Below are 20,931 nucleotides of genomic sequence, written 5' to 3'. Positions count from 1 at the left end.
CATAATGTGCCCTCCCCCTAAATTTTCCAGTCTTCATAGACCATACCACCCCATGGCCAACCACCCACTGGATATTCCAGTAGCACCTTGCTGCATGTGTTATAGAAGACTCCACCTCTTGAATATGGGAATTTTACTGGTATTTCCACTTCCTCTTGAATGCTCTCCCTCTTCAACTCTGCCACCTGACTTGCCTATGCTTCTTTAAGTCCCAGCTAAAATCCCACCTTCTAAGAGAAGTCTTTCTTGTTCTCCCTTAGTTCTAGTGGTTTTCTGTCTCCTGGTTATTTCAAATATATCTCAGTATATATACATATATATGCGTGTGTATATAAGTATATATACATATATATGGTTCACATATAGTTGTTTGTATGTCTCCCCCATTAAACTATGACTTCCCCTCACGAGCAAGGGTTTTCTTTTGCCTTTCTTTGCATCCCCAGCTCTTAGTATACTGCCTGGCAAAGAGCAGATGCTCAATAAATGTTTATTGACTAACATAAAGAGCCTTGGATTTGTAGTCGCAGAGCATTGTGTAAAAACCCATCTCTGAGGTATGAGTATGGACTTCCAGTTTTGGTCACACAAATCAATCCAGGATTCAGTTTCCTCATCTGAAAAAGATTAGAATAGATGGTTTTTAAGGTCCTTTCCAGCTCTAAAGCTATGATCTTATCATCCTAAGATGTTCTCAAAAGTTGCAACAGATTTTATATCCTAACAATAGTACCAAAAGCATCATACTGTACCCAAAGGAGCCAGGAATCTTTCCTAGTGAACTTTTTTCTCATTGTCCTAAAAATTCCATGGTTGACCTATGGGGGGCAGCACTACCAAGGGCAAAAACGTCTTCAGTCAGAGACTATGTGTCTTTGAAGGGGATCTTGTGTAATGCATAGCAGATGCAGCTCTGATTGGCTGGGCGGCCAGGCTGAAGTATCACTGAGGTTTCCTCGTACAACGAGAGAACTACAAACATTTAGATTTGAGAAAGATACCTCGAATAGAGAGTACTGGTGTCTAATCCAGGTTTCAGACCTGAGCACTTATTGATCAAGGCAAAGGAGAGAATGGAGAAACCCCTAATGGCTTCATTAATGATCATGTGGCTTCTGCTAAAATGTGAGTTGAGGTTTCTGGAGATGGGAAGAGGGAGACTCACCATTCCCCCAAAACATTGTATGTGACCTTAAAAAGGGGACATTCCCAAAATGCTAAATGGAAGAGGCAAAACTTCAGTTAAGATCACACAGAGTTTCCATGGATGCATTGGGAGGGGCAGAGGGTAGAGAAAACAAAATTAAAGGGGATGGTGACCTGATGACCAGTTTCCAGTGTCTGAAATTGTCTTTTTGCACAGGGGTGAGCTGCCAACAGAGGGTGGAACAGAATCCTCCGTTTTTGAGTGTCCAGGAAGGAGAGAACGTCACTATCAACTGCAATTATTCAGACCAAAGTTCTCAAGGCGTACAGTGGTTCAGGCAGGATCCTGGGAAAGGCCTCACTTTACTATTTTACCTGGCTTCTGGGATGAAGGAGGGAGGAAGGTTCAAATCCACGTTGAGCAGAAACGATCGTCACAGCTCTCTGCACATCACTGCCTCCCAGCCTGGAGACTCAGCCACCTACCTGTGTGCTGTGGAGGCACAGTGATCCCCAAGCACCTGCAGCCTGTGCACAAACCCTATGGCTGCAGCCCCAGAAGAAAGCAATAGGGTGACAACCTCAGAGCTTTTTATTTTTTCTCCCATCCTCATCTTCTTTCTAGATCCACACTGGGCACCTTTTAATTGCAGTTCTGCCTTATGATTCCAAGATCAAGGCTTTATGCCTTGCTATCTGACCATTCCCAGGTGCCTATCCCTACTGCAGAATGGTAACAGAAATCCAGAGCAGTCTGAGGATGCAGGTGGACGCCTGGTTGAGCTCACACTCCTTTTTTTGATTGAATTGCTATTAGACCATCTCAATGTCTTAATATCCCTTTATGCCCACCACTATGCAGAGGGACATCCTTTATGACAAAGAATCTAAGAAGAGGCAAAAAATAGTACATAAAATAGCTATCAAGTATGACAGCATATGGAATGTTCCATATACATTTTATGCCCACCCACCCCCCATTCATCTTTGTAAAGAAGTGGGAGAGGACAGGAAGAGCTACACTTTCTCATCTTCTCCAAAAACAATTTGATCTTTTTAATTAGGAAATGTCCTCTTTGAATTTTTGGTCTTACTGTGTACATTGTTGTAATCTTTTTTCCCTAGGATTCGTCTTACTTCACTCAGCTATCCTTCATATAATACTTACCACACTTCTTTGTCAGCCAGTAAATAAGAATTTATTAAGCTCTTATTACCTTTCAGTATTATAGTGGACATTGAATGATGTGATATTTGGAAGGGCCTTAGCATAGTGTCTGGTACATAGTAGGTGCTTAACAAACTGTTGGCTTTTCTCTTCCCTAATATGTGCCAGGCAATCTGCTAACTTAGCTTTACAAATACTATCTCATTTAATCCTAGTAAAAACTCCAGAAGTAAGGTGCTATTATGACCCGCACTGTACAGTTCAAGAAACTGAGACAGTGGAGGGTGGGGCCAAGATGGTGGAGTGAAAGCTGTGACTTGCTTGAGCTCTCCTCCAAACCCCTCCAAATACTCATAAAAATGGCTCTAAACAAATTCTGAAGCAGCAGAACCCACAAAAAGACAGAGAGAAACAAATTTCCAGCCCAAGACAACCTGGATGGTTGATCAGAAAGATGTATAGTGCTGGGCTGGGAGCACAGTGCAGCTCGGCGTGGGCATGCAGGCTGCAGTGAACCTGGAGCAGGCCTCAGAGGACTGAATCTTGGGCAGCTGTGGAGGTTTCCAGACTTCTCAATCCACAAATGCCAAAGACAACTTAGAAGGTCAGTGGGAAAAGTCTGTTTCTGTGGTGCTGAGACAGGAAGGCGGGGTCTCAGCTCCATTCCCCAAGAGCGTGGCCCTGAGGGGGGCAGCTGCTTCCCGAGCTTCCAGCATAGACTGAGGGGGAATGCAGTGGCTGATCAGAGAGCGATTGCACGGATCTCCTTGCCAGTGCTGAGGCAGGAATCTCTTGCTTTGCCCGTGTTTGGATCTGGGTCACAGTTCTGGGCAGCAGTGCTGGGGTGAGGAGGAGCACTGGATGGTGGAGCTTGTAGTGGCTGTGGAGAGGAACCCCTCCTCACAGTTACAGGACAGAAAGGAGTACTTGTGGTCACAGGCCAGGAAAGGAGTAAACACCTCGCCCCTTATCATACCACCTTGGAAGAACTGAAAATTTACAGGTCCCCAGAAGTACCTCTGAAAACAGTACACAAAACCCCCAAAGCTTGGGACAGTACATTCTCCACATTGGAAGTGGTCTCTTACCTTAACAAAGAGTTTAAAACTCAAGTAATTGGCCGGGATCATGAGCAAGCAGCGCAAAAAGAGTCAGACTATATTATCTTACTTTGGTGAAAAAGAAGATCAAAATATACAACCAGAAGAAGACAACAAAGTCAAAGCTCCTACATCCAAAGCCTCCAAGAAAAATATGAATCAGTCCCAGGCCTTGGAAGAGCTCAAAAGGGATTTTGAGAAGCAAGTAAGGGAAGTAGAGGAAAAACTGGGAAGAGAAATGAGAGTGATGCAAGAAAATCATGAAAAACAAGTCAATAGCTTGCTAAAGAAAACCCAAAAAAATACTGAAAAATAACACCTTAAAAAATAGCCTAACCCAAATGGCAAAAGAGGTCCAAAAAGCCAATGAGGAGAAAAATGCCCTAAAAAGAAAAATTGGCCAAATGGAAAAGGAAGTCCAAAAGATTACTGAAGAAAATACTTCCTTAAAAATTAGAATAGAGCAATTGGAAGCTAGTGACTTTATGAGAAATCAAGACACTGTAAAACAAATCCAAAAGAATGAAAAATTAGAAAACAATGTGAAATATCTCATTGGAAAAACAACTGACCTGGAAAATAGATCCAGGAGAGAGAATTTAAAAATTATTGGACTATCTGAAAGCCATGATCAAAAAAAGAGCCTAGACATCATCTTTCAAGAAATTATCAAGGAAAACTGCCCTGATATATTAGAACCAGAGGGCAAAATAGAAATTGAAAGAATCCACAGATCTCCTCCTGAAAGAGATCCCCAAAGGAAAACTCCTAGGAATATTATAGCCAAATTCCAGAGTTCCCAGGTCAAGGAGAAAATATTACAAGCTGCCAGAAGAAACAATTCAAGTACTGTGGAAACACAATCAGGATAACACAAGATTTAGCAGCTTCTACATTAAAGGACCACAGGCATGGAATATAATATTCGGAGGGCAAAGGAGATAGGATTACAACCAAGAATCACCTACCCAGCAAAACTGAGTATAATCCTTCAGGGGAAAAAATGGTCATTCAGTGAAATAGAGGACTTTCAAGCATTCTTGATGAAAAGACCAGAGCTGAATAGAAAATTTGACTTTCAAATACAGAACTCAAGTGGAACATGAAGAGGTAAACAGGAAAGAGAAATCATAAGAGACTTATTAAGATTGAACTGTTTACATTCCTGCATGGAAAGATGATATTTATAACTCATGAGACCTTTGTCAGTATTAGGGTAGTTGGAGGAAAAAAATTATATGTATGTATATATAGATAGTAGATAGATAGAGGGCACAGGGTGAGTTGAAGATTAAGGGGTCATATCTGGAGAATAAAATTAAGGGATGAGAGAGGATTATACTCAGAGAAGAAGAAAGGGAGAGGTAGAATGGGGTAAATTATCTCACAAAAAAAAAGAAAAGTCTCTTACAGTGGAGGGGAAACAGGGGAAGGTGAGAGGGAATGAGTGAATCTTATTCTCATAGGATTTGGCTTAAGGAGGGAATAACATACACATTCAATTGGGTATGGAAATCTGTCTTACCCTACAGGAAAATAGGGGGAGAAGGGGACAAGAGAGCAGGGGGATGATAGAGAGGAGGGCAGATTGGGAAAGGGGTAATCAGAAGTAAATACTTCTGAGGAGGGACAGGGTCAAAAGAAAGAATAGAATAAATGGGAGGGCAGGATAGGATTAAGGGAAATAGAGTTAGTTTTTCACAACATGTCTACTATGGAAGTGTTTTGCATAACTGCACATGTATAACCTATATTGAGTTGCTTGCCTTTTCAATGAGGGTGGGTGGGGAGGGAGGAAGAGAGAAAATTTGAAACCTAAAGTTTTAAAAACATATGTTTAAAAAAATGTTTTCACATGCTACTGGGAAATAAGAAATACAGGAAATGGGGTACAGAAGTCTATCCTGCTGTACAGGAAAATAGAAGGGGGAAATAAGAGAAGGGGGGAGAGATAGAAGAGAGACAGACCAGGGGAAAGGATGTTCAGAATGCATGCCGTCTTGGGGTGGGGGGAGGGGTGAGATGGGTTAAAAATTTGGAACTCAAAAACTTGTGGAAGTGAATGTTGAAAACTAAAAATAAATAAATTTATATTAAAAAAGAAAAAGAAAAAAAAAGAAACTGAGACAGTGACTTGCCCAGGGTCACATAGGTGGTAAATGTATGAGGTCAGAATGGAACACTAGTTCTTGTGGGCCCAAACTTAGCACCTTATTCACCGTGCCACTTAGTAGCTTCAAGGAAGCGGGTGTCACTAGATTTCAGAAGAAAGGCTGGAAATGTAGGAGGAGCCAGGTGATGAAGGACTTTGAATATCCTTCAGAATTCTCTGAATTCTTCATCATCATTGACACAGAAATATTAAGAGACATTAATGTACCATCATATGTTTAGCCGTTCCCCAAAGATCGTAAGTTTCAACCTAACTTTTTAGAGGAGCATCAGCACTGAAGAAAGGGTCATAACAACAGGATTCTCCTGGCAAGACCACGTCTCTGGAATCTTTTCTTAAAACTGGGACAATTCTAGCTCCATGCTTCTCTTTTTCCTCAAGAAGGCCCCTAAGTCTTGCCAGACTTCCCTATCTTCACCTCTCCCCTCCATCAACACTTCTGTCTTGTATTTTTCTGTCTCAATTATTGCATATGTCAATTTTGTATGTCAAATATTCTATATCATTTATTGTACTGCAGATTTCCAATTGCCTACTTATCTCTTCTATATCTGAAATGATTACTCCTTCCTAAGTTCTAATAAGAATTCTCACAAGAATAATAGAAGAAAGAGGGAATATGACCTAAGCATCATCACCACCATACTAGCATTTCTGTAGTGTTTTAAGTTTTCAAAAGTGTTTTTCATATATCATCTCATTTGATCCTCACAATAACTCTAAGAATCTATTATTATTATTGCCATTTTACACGTGGGGAAGCTGAGGCTGGGTGATTCACACAGTGAGCATCTCAGATAGCATTTGAACTCAGGTCTTCCTGATTCTAAGGCTATTCCCAGAGTCAGGGAGGCTTGGGTGAAAGTCCTTCCTCTGAAAATATCACCTATGTTAACATCAGTAGTTCTCTTAATCTTTCAGATCCCCCAAACAACTCTCTAAGACTAAAAATTATGGACATTTGCCCATCTTCATTAGTACATCCATGTTCCTCATACCATCAAAATTAAAGAACTGAATAACAAAGCAAAAAAAAAAAGCCTAGTGGAAAACATGAAGTCATTATAAAAGTATAATAAGTAAAACCTAAAAATATAATTTTTTTGCCTCTGCAAATAGGAACTCCTACACTTCAGTGAAAACATGATTAGAACTAGACTTCGAACTTTCTTAGCTCCCACTACTCTTAGAAATTCAATCTGTTGTGGCCCCAAAGTCATTTCTAATTATTACCTACCCAATTCCAAACCTATCTGGGATGGATGCTAGACCAAAGTACCAGCTTCTTTTCCAAGAGAGATTCCAGTTGGCAAAGCTACTGGTTTTCTTATTCCCCTTCCAGAATCAGCATCCTGATTTTATCTCTGGGTATGAAACACCCAGCTAAGGAAGACACTTTCCTCACGGCCCTTGACATTGCCAATCACCTTGACCTGCATTGTTCCAGGACTCCAAATTCTTGAAAGTTCCAACTAGCCCCCTGACAGCCAACAACCAACTGAATTTTTTTTCAGAAATGCTTTCAGTTACTTTCATAAATTTAATAGACATTGCGATGACAAAGGTTTCCATAGCACTTCTCACACTCAGGAAATCCTTTTACTGGACCATGAGGATACGCATTTGAAACAGGAACCTAATGTGTCCCTAGAATCCCTTTCTTGTAACAACAACAACCAAAAAAAACCAGTTTAACATTTCTTGAGTACGTCCTATGTGCCTGGCACTGTGCTTAGCATTTTCCAATTTTTGTCTTGTGATCCACACCACAATCCTGAGAGGTAGGCGCTATTTTTTTTTACTTGTGGCAGTCTTTATAGTCCTTTTTTTTTCAGAAGGAGGTTTCAATTATGGTTCAAGGTTTTGGAATTTTCCTGTTTGATAAGAATTCATAGCACAAATACCCACACAAATGCATGATATTTTCAAAGATGACATTTCCTAAAAGAAACTGATGAGAAAACATAGCTTTACAGTTTAGAAACATAGAATCACAGAATCTCAGCGTTGTAATGGACCTCAGAGGTCAGTTAATGCAACCCATACATGAGAAAGAATCCCCTTTACACTATTTCTAATAAATGGTGCTCACCCTTCCTTTTGCTCCCACCAACTTGGAGGTTAATCCATTATCCTCCATTCAGGGGCATCCATTCAGGTTTGGAACTCTGCTCTGGGGTGGACTTTTTTTGTTTGGTGAATGAGGTAAAACTCAATTCATTGTATCTAGCCTACTCTAGATCTTGTTTTGCATCCTCTGCAATCTTGTATCCCATGTAACTGTCCTCTCTGGCGCAACACATATACTTCTGCCTCTGACAAAGCTTTTCATATCTTTTTAAAATCTTTTAAAAATTAATTTATTTATTTTTAGTTTTCAACATTCATTTCCACAAGATTTTGAGCTCCAAATTTTCTCACAATCTCTCCCCCCTGCCCACTCCAAGATGGCATGCATTCTGAATACCTCTTCCCCCCAATCTGCTCTCCCTTCTATCACCTTCTCTTATCCCCTATTTTCCTGTAGGGCAGGATAAATTTCTATACCCCTTTGTCTGTGTAGCTTATTTCCCAGTTGCATGTTAAAATAATTAACATTCACTTTTAAAACTTTGAGCTCTGAATTCTCTCCCTTCTTCCCTCCCTACCCATCCTCATTGAAAAGGCAAGCAATTTGATATAGGTTATACATGTGTAGTCATGCAAAACACTTCCATATTAGTCATGTTGTTGAAAAATCAACTGTATTTCCCTCCATCCTATCCTGCCCTCTGTTTTTTCTATTCTCCCTTTGATTCTGTCTCCTCAAAAGTGTTTGCTTCTGCTTAACCCCTCCCCTAGTCTTCCCTCCCTTCTATCATTCCCCTCTCTCTTATCTCCTTGCCCTATATTTTCCTGCAGGGTAAGATAGATTTCCATAACCAAATGAGAGTAAGACTCACTCATTCCCTCTCACCTCTCCCCTCTTCCTCTCTACTGTAAAAGCTTTTTCTTGCCTCTTTATATGTAAGATAATTTACCTCATTCTATCTCTCCCTTTCTCCTTCTCCCAGTACAATTCTCTTTCACCCCTTAATTTATTTTTTTAGATATCATCCCTTCATATTCAACTCACACTGTGCCTTCTGTAAATATATATATATATATGTATGTATGTATGTATGTATGTATGTGTGTATGTGTGTGTGTGTGTGTGTGTGTGTGTGTGTGTATGTACATTCTCTCCAACTACCCTAATATTTAGAAAGGTCTCATGAGTTACAAATACCATCTTTCCATGTAGGAATGTAAACAATTCAACTTTAATAAGTCCCTTATGATTTCTCTTTCTTGTTTATCCTTTCATGCTTCCCTTGATATTGATATTTGAAAGTCAAATTTTCTATTCAGCTCTGGTCTTTTCATCAAGAATGCTTGAAAGTCCTCTATTTCATTGAATATCAATTTTTTTCCCTGAAAGATTTTACTCAGTTTTGTTGGGTAGGTGATTCTTGGTTGTAATCCTAGCTCCTTTGACCTCTGGAATATCATATTCCAAAGCCCTCCAATCCTTAATGTAGAAGCTGCTAAATTTTGTTTTATCCTCTTTGTGCTTCCACAATACTTGAATTGTTTCTTTCTGGCTGCTGACAATACTTTCTCCTTTACCTGGGAACTTTGGAATTTGTCTATAATATTCCTGGGAGTTTTCCTTTGAGGATCTCTTTCAAGAGGTGATCAATTGATTCTTTCAATTTCTATTTTAGGGTGGCGGAGCCAAAATAGTAGCGTGAAAGCAGTGACTTGCTTGAGCTCTCCCCCAAACCCCTCCAAATACCCATAAAAAATGGCTCTAAACAAATTCTAAAGCAGCAGAACCCACGAAAAGACAGAGTAAAACAAATTTCCAGCCCAAGACAGTCTGATAGTTGATTGGAAAAGCATATAGCGTGAGGAGGGGAAGGGAGAGGAGCACAGTTTGGCATGGCCACAGCAAACCTGGATCGGGCCTCAGAGGAATGAATCACAGGCAGCTGTGACCGTTTCCAGACTCCTCAATCCATGAATGCTGAAGACAATTTAGAAGGTCAATGGGAAAAGTCTGTTTCTGCAGTGCTGAGAGAGGAGCTAGGTCAGAGCCAGCTCTGGAGTGCAGAGTGCAGAGCTCAGGTGCCAGGGCGGTGGCTGTGCTCTGAGCTTCTGGCCCACAGACTGAGGGGGAATCAAGTGGCTGATCAGACGGGGACTCCAGGGATCTCTTTGCTGGTGCTGAGGCAGGAATCTCTTGCTTTGCCCATGCTGGATCTGGGTCACAGTTCTAGGTGGCGGTCCTGGAGTGAGGAGGAGCGCTGGTGTGGTAGAGCTTGTAGTGGCGATAGACAGGAAACCCTCCTCGCAATTCCAAGAGAGAAAAGACTGCTTGTGCCCAGTCACTCAAAGACCAGAGCACAGGCCAGGAAAAGAGTAAACACCTCGACCCTTATCACACCACCTTGGAAGAACTGAAAATTTACAGGTCCCTAGAAGTATCTCTGAAAACAGCTGTACAAACCCCAAGCTTGGGACAGTACATTCTCCACATTGGAAGTGGTCTCTTACCTTAACAAAGAGTTTAAAACTCAAGTAGTTGGCTGGGATCATGAGCAAGCAGTGCAAAAAGAATCAGACTATATTATCTTACTTTGGTGAAAAAGATCAAAATATACAACCAGAAGAGGACAATAAAGTCAAAGCTCCTACATCCAAAGCCTCCAAGAAAAATATGAATCAGTCCCAGGCCTTGGAAGAGCTCAAAAGGGATTATGAGAAGCAAGTAAGGGAAGTAGAGGAAAAACTGGGAAGAGAAATGAGAGTGATGCAAGAAAATCATGAAAAACAAGTCAATAGCTTGCTAAAGAAAACCCAAAAAAAATACTGAATTAAATAACACCTTAAAAAATAGCCTAACCCAAATGGCAAAAGAGGTCCAAAAAGCCAATGAGGAGAAAAATGCCCTAAAAAGCAAAATTGGCCAAACAGAAAAGGAAGTCCAAAAGCTTACTGAAGAAAATACTTCCTTAAAAATTAGAATAGAGCAATTGGAAGCTAGTGACTTTATGAGAAATCAAGAGACAGTAGAACAAATCCAAAAGAATGAAAAATTAGAAAACAATGTGAAATATCTCATTGGAAAAACAACTGACCTGGAAAATAGATCCAGGAGACAGAATTTGAAAACTATTGGACTATCTGAAAGCCATGATCAAAAAAAGAGCCTAGACATCATCTTTCAAGAAATTATCAAGGAAAACTGCCCTGATTTTTAGAACCAGAGGGCAAAATAGAAATTGAAAGAATCCACCAATCTCCCCTGAAAGAGATCCCCAAAGGAAAACTCCTAGGAATATTGTAGCCAAATTCCAGAGTTCCCAGGTCAAGGAGAAAATATTACAAGCAGCCAGAAAGAAACAATTCAAGTATGTGGAAACACAATCAGGATAACACAAGATTTAGCAGCTTCTACATTAAGGAGAGGGCATGGAATATGATATTCCAGAGGGCAAAGGAGCTAGGATTACAACCAAGAATCACCTACCCAGCAAAACTGAGTATAATCCTTCAGGGGAAAAAATGGTCATTCAGTGAAATAGAGGACTTTCAAGCATTCTTGATGAAAAGACCAGAGCTGAATAGAAAATTTGACTTTCAAATACAAGACTCAAGTGGAACATGAAGAGGTAAACAGGAAAGAGAAATCATAAGAGACTTATTAAGGCTGAACTGTTTACATTCCTGCATGGAAAGATGATATTTATAACTCATGAGACCTTTGTCAGTATTAGGGTAGTAGGAGGGGAAAAATTATATGTATGTATGTATGGATAGATACATAGATAGATAGATAGATAGATAGATAGATAGATAGATAGAGGGCACAGGGTGAGTTGAAGATGAAGGGGTGATATCTGGAGAATAAAATTAAGGGTGAGAGAGATTATACTAGGAGAAAAGAAAGGGAGAGGTAGAATGGGGTAAATTATCTCACAAAAAAAAACAGAAAAGAAAGTCTCTACAGTGGAGGGGAAACAGGGGAAGGTGAGAGGGAATGAGTGAATCTTATTCTCATAGGATTTGGCTTAAGGAGGGAATAACATACACATTCAATTGGGTATGGAAATCTGTCTTACCCTACAGGAAAATAGGGGGAGAAGGGGACAAGAGAACAGGGGGATGATAGAGAGGAGGGCAGATTTGGAAAGAGGGTAATCAGAAGTAAATACTTCTGAGGAGGAAGGGTCAAAAGAAAGAATAGAATAATGGGGGCAGGATAGGATTAAGGGAAATAGAGTTAGTTCTTCACAACATGTCTACTAGGAAAGTGTTTTGCATAACTGCACATGTATGGCCTGTACTGAATTGCTTGCCTTTTCAATGAGGGTGGGTGGGGTGGGAGGAAGGGAGAAAGTTTGGAACCTTTTTAGAAAACACATGTTTGAAAAAAAAAATGTTTCCACAGGCAGCCAGGAAATAAGAAATACAGGAAATGAGGTACAGAAGTCTATCCTGCCATGCAGGAAAGTGGAAGGGGAACTGGATAAGAGAAGGGGGTGGGGGGAGATAGAAGGGAGGGCAGACTAGGGGAAGGGGTATTCAGAATGCACACCATCTTGGGGTAGGGGGAGGGGCAAGATGGGGTGAAATTTTGGAAATCAAAATCTTGTGGAAGTAAATGTTGAAAACTAAAAGTGAATAAATTTATATGAAAAAATAAAAATAAGTTTAAAAAATAAATTTCTATTTTACCTTCTGGTTCTAGAATATTAGGGCAGTTACCTTGATAGTTTCTTGAAAGATTATGTCTAGGCTCTTTTTTTATCATGGTTTTCAGGTAGTCCAATAGTTTTTTAAATTATCTCTCCTGGATCTATTTTCCAGGTCAGTTGTCTTTTCCAATGAGATATTACATATTCTCTTGTATTTTTTTTCAGTCTTTTGATTTTGTTTTACAATGTCTTGATTTCTCATAAACTCACTAGCTTCCATTTGCTGCATTCTAATTTTTAAGAAAAGTATTTTCTTTTGTGAGCTTTTGGACTTCCTTTTCCATTTGGCCAATTTTGCTTTTTAAGGCATTCTCCTCATTGGTTTTTTGGACCTCTTTTGCCATGTGGGTTAGTCTGTTTTCAAGGCATTACTTTCTTCAGTATTTTTGGGGTCTCTTTTAGCAAGCTGTTGACTCATTTGTCATGATTTTCTTGCACCACTGTCATTTTTCTGACCAATTTTTCCTCTACATCTCTTACTTGCTTTTCAAAATCCTTTTTGATCTCTTCCATAGCCTCAGACCAATTCATATTTTTCTTGGAGGTTTTGGATGTAGGACTCTTGACTTTGTTGTCTTCTTCTGGTTGTATGTTTTGATCTTCTTTGTCACTAAAGTAAGATTCTATAGTTTTTTTCCACTGTTTGTTCATGTTCCCTGCCAATTACTTGACTTTTAAACTCTTTGTTAAGGTAGGGCTCTGCTTCCAGTGTGGAGGGTGTACTGTTCCAAGCTTCAGGGATTTTGTGCAACTGTTTTCAGAGATACTTCTAGGGACCTGTAAATTTTCAGTTCTTCCAAGGTGATATGGTCAAAGGAGAGGTGTTTAGTCCTTTCTTGGCTATGCTCTGGTCTATGAGTGACCACAAGCACTCTTTTCTGCCTCAGAACGGTAAGAAGGATTCTCTCTTCACTGCCAACACAAGATTCACCTTGCCAGTGCTCCTCCTTGCCCTAGGAAAGCCACCCAGGATTGTGACCCAGATCCAAGCATGGGCAAAGCAAGAGAATCCTTCCTCAGCTCCAGCAAAGAGATCCTTCCAATCTCTCTCTGATCAGCTGCTCAATTCCCATATTGCCTGTGGGCCAAGAGTTCCAGAAGCAACCACTGCAACTGTGACCCTGAGGTTTCGCTAGGGCCAGTGCTGGACCACACTCCTCTCCCATGTAGGTCCGACAGACCTTTCCCAGTTCTTCTAAGTTGTGTTTCACATTTGTGGGTTTAGAAGTCTGGAAACTGCCACAGCTGCTGGTGATTCAGTCCCCTGAGGCCTGCTCTGGGTTTGCTCTAGCCTTGTCTTTGCCTGTGTGGCCCATGCTGAACTGTGCTCCTCTCCCAGACCTGCACAACAGATCTTTCCTATCAATCATCCAGGTTGTCTTGGGCTGGAAATTTGTTTCATTTTGTCTTTTTTGTGGGTTCTGCTGCTCTAGAATTTGTTTAGAGTCATTTGTGACAGGTATTTGGAGGGATTGGGGGAGAAATCAAGCAAGTCCCTGCTTTTACACCACCATCTTGGCTCCATCCCCAGTAGGTGCTAGTATTGTTTCCATTAAACAAATGAGGAAACTGAGGAAAAGAGAGATTACATGACATACCAAGGGTCAGACAGCTACTAAGTATCTGAGGTGGGATTTGAACTCAAATCTTCATGACTCTAGGCACTGCATTCTATCTACTGCACCACTTAGCTGACCAATACAACCTCTTCATGACTGATTTGCTCCCAGTACTCATTTCACATTTGGATCAAAATGACTTCCTCATGATAGACCTGAAGCATCCTGAAGACACAGCAGTACACTCTCATTCTGCCATGTTGGTCTAACACCTCATGCACACTAAATATTCAGTGATAGGAAGAGTCACTTCTGACCCTTCCCTGTCCCTTGTCCAACACATATTACTTACAAGGTCTACTTCATTCCATCAGGTATTTATCTTCTATTTAAACTATTATAGCCTTCAAAACACTTGTCTTGCTGTCTATCCTTTCTGCAATCTACTTTCAATACCACATTCTGTAGGGTCATCATGATGGACCACCATGATGATGTCGCAATACTTCTCAAAAACCTTCAGTGGCTCCTCATTGCCTGCTGACTAAAGTTCAAACTCCTGATCCTGGCATTCAAGGTCTTCCACAAAAAAGCCCCAACCTATTGATCTAACCATATGTCACTTTCCTTCCCTTCATGGATTCATGGTCTAGAATTCAGAGGTGGGGAGTTTGCAGCCTCAAAGCCACATGTAGTCCACTAGGCCCTTAGACTGAATCTAAACTTCATAGAAGAAATCCCCTTAATAAAAGGATTTCTTCTGTGAAGTTTGGATTTAGCCTAGATAAGCTAGACTACCTCCCTTCGATTATCATCCTGTAGGATCCCATTTCAATTGCTCTGCTCATAACATTTCCCATGCATTCAATAGCCACCTTCAGTTTCCACACATCTCTATTTTATGATATCCTTTATGAATCTGAAGACTTGCCTCTTCCATGACACTTGCCATGATTCTCTCAACCCAGTGTCTTTTCTATCCCTAATTTCTTTTTAACAATTTTTATGTCTTTGCTTCACCCCTATCACATGTGGCTTGTTCATTTCTGTGCATCTCATATTCATCAAACCCACAACAGACACATGTAGTGCATTTCAGTCCAGAACACTGATGTGCACATAGTAGGCACCTACAAAAGACCTGTCTGTTGGGGGGAAAAAAAGAAATATGATGATCTCTCTGCCCAAATTGTTCATGAATTCTAAGTAGAGATCATTTTCTTATTGCCCCAGAAATATAATATCCATGGCCTGAGGGGGGCAATCTTGCTATTGTCTGACATACCTTCAGCTGAGTGTTCAGGCTGAGCATCTATGAATGTGATTTACATATAGTGTGTGAAATGAAAGATCAGGCTGATTGGCTAAGCAGTCAGGCTGAAAACCCTTACCCTATTTCACAGGGTAGAAGAAAACAAGACACATTTAGAATGGACAAAGTCTCCTTTGACTAAAGAACCCATTTCCTACAATCCAGAACTAGCTGTTCACTGGCCCTCATGTTAGAAGATGGAGGCGCACCATGGAGCCTCACTAGTGATCCTGTGTCTTTACCTGGCTGTAAGTTGAGGGGGTTTCTGTAGGCAGGAACAAGAAAGGTCAGAAGCCATTCTTCAAAGGATTTAGAGACAGTCGGGGACTGATAAAATAGGGCTCCTTGACTGTGTTGTGGAAGTGATAGATATAAAATAATGAGAGATCCTGACCTGGTGACCAATGACCTATGTCTGACATTGTCTTTCTGCCAAGGGGTGAGCTGCCTACAGAAGGTGGAGCAGAGCCCTCAGTCCCTGAAGATCCAGGTGGGAGAGAGCACCACAATCAACTGTAGCTATACAGACACTACCAACAATGGGCTGAGGTGGCTCAGGCAGGATCCTGGGAAAGGCCTTGCCTCCCTGTTTTACCTAACTTCAGAGGAGAAGCAGAATGGAAGGTTAGGATCCACAATCAGCAGGAAGGACCGTCAGAGCTCCCTGCACATCACTGGTGCCCAGCCTGAAGACTCAGCCACCTACCTCTGTGCTGTGGAGGCACAGTGATCCCCAGGCACTTGCAGGCTGTGCACAAACCCTAGAGCTGAGACACAGACCATTCCAGAGAGCACATTGTAACACCCTAAAAGTATACCCACTGCTTATTTTCCTTTTTCTCATTTAAAGCCCATTTGATTCTGGGATCAGTCAGTTATCTAATGCCCTCTGCTTTGGCTGTGTACTCATTGGTAATGCAATGTTGTGGACAGAACCAGATCAACTTTAGTGGTAGCCAGTGACCTAGAAGAGGTCACACTCCTTACTTACTCAGTCTAGACTCAGAAAATAAATTAGGAGTCAGCAATGTGGAGAGTGATATAACATGGCATTAGACTGCTAATTCTAACTTCATGGAGACATTTCTTTTTATAGTGCTCCACTGTTTTTCCAATGTGAAATTTTGCTCCTTATTCCATGGGCTACAGCTGGCCCCCAAGTCTGTATCAGTCTATATGTGTCCAAAATTACCAAAAGCAGGAAATATCTCTCATGTTTGTCCTCTGAACCCCTATTACATACTTAGACTCTTCCTTCCAATTCATGATCCTTCAGTCAGCCAATTTGACAGTTAACCAATTTTGTTAATGATCTTTTGATTTATTATGACATTTGGGTAAATAAAATAGCCCAGCCACATTTATACAACGATGTAAAAAGCTTTCAAATAGCAATCTGCAAGATCTGGTGCAACTTGAATGGACACCCCTTTCCCTTCAATGCCTTCCTACCTTGTAGAAGGAGGGAAAGGAATAGATTTGGCAGGTTGTAGGAGTCACTAGAATTTCCTCATCAAGTGCCTTGAGAGAATGGAGGGAGGGGGAAGCTCTAGAGTTGCCTCCACTTGTTCTCACTGTGGCTATTTTTAGAGTTTGCTCATCCTGATAGGCTCAAACCCTCTCCATGATGATCTCTATCCACTCCACCAATTCCCATCTCCTCAAGGTCCACAACATTTCTGGAATCCACCGATGGCCTATAGCACTTCATGGATCTCTGATCCCACTACATTCCACCCACTTATGGCCATCCTCACCCCAACCATTGAGAAGGAAAATCCAAAATGAACTTTGGACAGTGAAACAAACACAGTCACTCTATGAGGGAGCACAAAATAGCCTCTATGACATGCAGCATGGGTGCTGGTATACACTTTCTAGTGCTACTGAAGCTACATCTGTCCACAGGTGTATGGCTCATTTCCATGCATTCTGCAGTCACCAAGGAAAGAACTTGCCAATTAATTGATCAATTAATTAATTATTAGACAATTAGGGGTTGAGGTATATACTTTGGCCACTAGGGGGTGCTCTGACTACATATAAATAAACTATTTGGGGGAGACGGTGAGCCTATACTGACTAGAGATCTGTAGAATTATGATCTGAACTTTGTGTAGAAAATAAATCATAGAAAAGACTCATCTCTCTTATAATAGCCATATTCTGGATTTAGAGAAGGGATCTCTCTGATTCTCAAAGCAATTGTTTCATTAAGAATATTCAATTTGGTTTTTTTAATCATCATATGATTTATTTTAAATAGTATGGTAACCATAAAATGCTAGCAGAGCAAAAGAACAAAAATGTGATCTAAATAGAAAAGGTCTTTCAATAGTAAGTTGAAATTATTTCACTTAATGAAGTCTCTTCTCCAGCAGTTGGTACTTAGAGGTGGAGGAGAAAGAATAAGTTAAGGACCATAGGACCATAGAATGTTAGACATTTTTTAGATCCTACTGAGATGAATTGGGCAAACAGTCAGAGGAAACAGACAGAAGCATGAGGATTTGGCATCATCTTTCATTGGTTCTCCCTATCTCTGGGATAACAACTGCTTATCTGGACTTGTCCTCTTTAGGGCTCCGACAAATGCCACAATCCTCCTAAAGTGAATTATTCTCCCAATGGAAGTAGCAAAGATAGCCCTTCTGCACTTGAGGCTACTTCCTCCTTTACAGCCAATTAAATTCAGCCAGAGTCCAGTGTGGCCAGGAACAGAAACTTTGTTCCTGAGTTCCCAGGTTTCCTTTTCATGCAAGAAGCCACAATGACTTCTTCAAGACAGAAAAGAAGCACCTCAAAGTCATGAATTTGTTGCCTCTAAGGCTCCCACCCAGGTCTAGGGCCCAGATCATGCTGTGAGTTTTTGTTTAGTCATTTCAGTTGTGCCTGGCTCTTCATGAGCCCATTTTGGGAATTTTCTTGGAAAAGATACTGTAGTAATTTGTCACTTCCTTCTCCAGTTTTTTTTTGGTGTTTTGCTTTTTTTACAGATGAGGAACATGCTGTGAGACCTCAATACAAATGAAGAAATCGACAGCCTCTCAACTTTACTTCTGCAATATCCCTCACATATGCCCCATCATTCCTTCGACACTGTCACCACTCTGGTGCAGGCCCTGGACTACTTCAATAGCCTGCTGGAGGTTCAGCTTGCCACAAGTCTCTCCCCACTCCATTGTCCTACTCAGCTATGAAAGTCATCCTCCTAAAACACAGGTCTGACCACGTCATTCCCCTTACACAGTCAATTCTTGTGGCCCATCATCACCAGGATTGAAACTGCTCTCTGGCTTTCAAAGAACATCATAATGTGTTCCCCAAAAATTTTCCAGTCTTCATATACCTAACCACCCCACTCCCAATTATCTTTTGGGTATTTCAGTGACACTGGTCACCTTGCTGCACCTTTTACAAAAGACTCCATCTCATGAATCTTGGGATTTTTCCGGCATTTCCACTTCCTCTTGAATGCCCTCTCACCCATCCCTGCCTCCTGGCTTGCATAGCTTTCTTTAAGTCCCAGCTAAAATCCTACATTCTGTGAGAAGCCTTTCTTATTCTTCCTTAATTCTACTGACTTCAATCTGTTGATTATTTCAAATTGAATATGTGTATGTATATTTGACCATATGTAGTTGCTTGCATATGGTCTCCCCTATTAGGCAGTGACTCCCTTCATGAGCTGAGACTTCCATTTGCCTTTCTTTGCATTCTCAGCTCTTAGTATGGTGCCTGGCACATAGTAGGTGCTTAACAAGTGTTTATTGACTAAGAGAAAGAGCCTTGGGTTTGGAGTCACAGAGTATGGTATAAAATTCCATGTCTGAGATGTTATTATTGTCTCCAATGTTGATCATACAATCTAGAATTAGTTTCCTAATCTGGAATATAAGATTAGATCTCAACATCTGGTTTTTGAGGTCCTTTACAGCTCTAAAGCTATGATTTACCATCTTAAGATGTTCTCAAAAGTTCCAACAGATTTTATATCTTAAGAATAGTACAGAAACAATCATACTATGCCCAAAAGAGCCAGGAATCTTTCTTAGTGAACATTTTCTCATTGCCCTAGAAATCATGGTTGACCTACGGGGGACAGGACTGCCATGGGCAAAATGTCTACAGTAGAGGATCTGTGTCTCTAAATGGGATCTTGTGTAACTGATGCAACTCTGATTGGCTGAGCAGCTAGGTTAAAGCATCACTGGTGTTTCCTGTTACAATGAGTGAATTATAAACATTTAGATTTGAAAAAGACACCACAAATAGAGAGCACTGGTGTGTAATCTATGTTTCAGATCTGAGCACTGATTGATCAAGGCAAAGGAGAGAATGGAGAAACCCCTAATGACTTCATTAATGATCATGTGGCTTCTGCTAAAATGAGTTGAGGTTTCTGGAGTTGGGAAAAGGGAGACTCACCATTCCCCCAAAATATAATATGGGACCTAAAAAAGGGACATTCTCAAAATGCTAAGTGGGAGATGCAAGTCACAATCAGATGTGGTTTCCATGAATGCAATGTGTGGGGCAGAGGGTAAGGGGAGCAATGTTCCTGGGGATAGTGACCTGTTGACCAGTTTCCAGTGTCTGAAATTGTCTTTTTGCACAGGGGTGAGCTGCCAACAGAGGGTGGATCAGAATCCTCCATTTTTGAGTGTCCAGGAAGGAGAGAACGTCACTATCAACTGCAATTATTCAGACCAAAGTTCTCAAGGCGTACAGTGGTTCAGGCAGGATCCTGGGAAAGGCCTCACTTTATTATTTTACCTGGCTTCTGGGGCAAAAGAGGAAGGAAGATTCAGATCCACATTGAGCAGAAACGATCGTCACAGCTCTCTACACATCACTGCTTCCCAGCCTGGAGACTCAGCCACCTACCTGTGTGCTGTGCAGGCACAGTGATCCCCCGGCACCTGCAGCCTGTGCACAAACCCTCTGGCTGCAGCCCCAGTCATACTCCCTGGAAGAGTGCAATAGGGTGACAACCTCAGAGCTTTTTTTTTTCTCCCAGCCTTTCCCCCATAATTCTAGATCCACACTGGGCACCTTTTAATTGCACCTCTACCTTATGATTCCAAGACCAGGGGGTTATCCCTTACTTTCTGACTATGCCCAGGTGCCTATCCCTCCCTACTACAGAGCAGCAAAAGAAAACCAGGGCAGTCTGAGGATGCAGGTGGAAGCCTGGTCAAGCTCACACTCCTTTTTTTTTTTATTGAATTGCTGTTTTCTCATCTTAACTTCTTAATGTGTCTTTACACCCACCTCTTTGTAGAGGGATATCACCTGCAACAAAAAAATCTAATAAGGGTGAAAAAAATATATACACAAAAGTGATCAATTTTGACAGAATAAGTTGTATTCCATATACATTGTACCCTCACCTCCACCTCCAGCCTCGCCCATCCACCTCTGTAAAGAAGAAGAAGGGTGCAGGAGAAGCAATATTTTCTCATCTTATCGAGAGCCAGCTGGATCTCTTTAACTAAACAATGCCTCCTTTCAATTTTTGCTTACAATATACATGGCTGTAATCATTTTTTCCCAAGAATCATCCCACTTCACTCAGCAATATTTCATATAGGATTTACACACTTCTCTGTCGATCAGTCAAAAAGCAATAGTCAGGTACTAATTACCTCTTAGCATTGTTTTGCATATTAAATGATGTAATATTTTGAA

General features: G+C 41.0%; 1 pseudogene; it reads left to right on the top strand.

Annotated features, from left to right (window-relative positions):
* Window positions 1-15,619: 15,619 nt before the first annotated feature.
* Window positions 15,620-15,970, top strand: LOC110206761 (T cell receptor alpha variable 41 pseudogene; annotated as a pseudogene).
* Window positions 15,971-20,931: the final 4,961 nt, after the last annotated feature.

This window comes from Phascolarctos cinereus, unplaced genomic scaffold, assembly GCF_003287225.1.
Source record: "Phascolarctos cinereus isolate Bilbo 61053 unplaced genomic scaffold, phaCin_HiC Scaffold_3;HRSCAF=262, whole genome shotgun sequence".
Lineage (NCBI taxonomy): Eukaryota > Metazoa > Chordata > Mammalia > Diprotodontia > Phascolarctidae > Phascolarctos > Phascolarctos cinereus.
The sequence above is the reverse complement of the archived record's forward strand: the minus strand, read 5'-3'. Positions and strand labels throughout refer to the sequence as shown.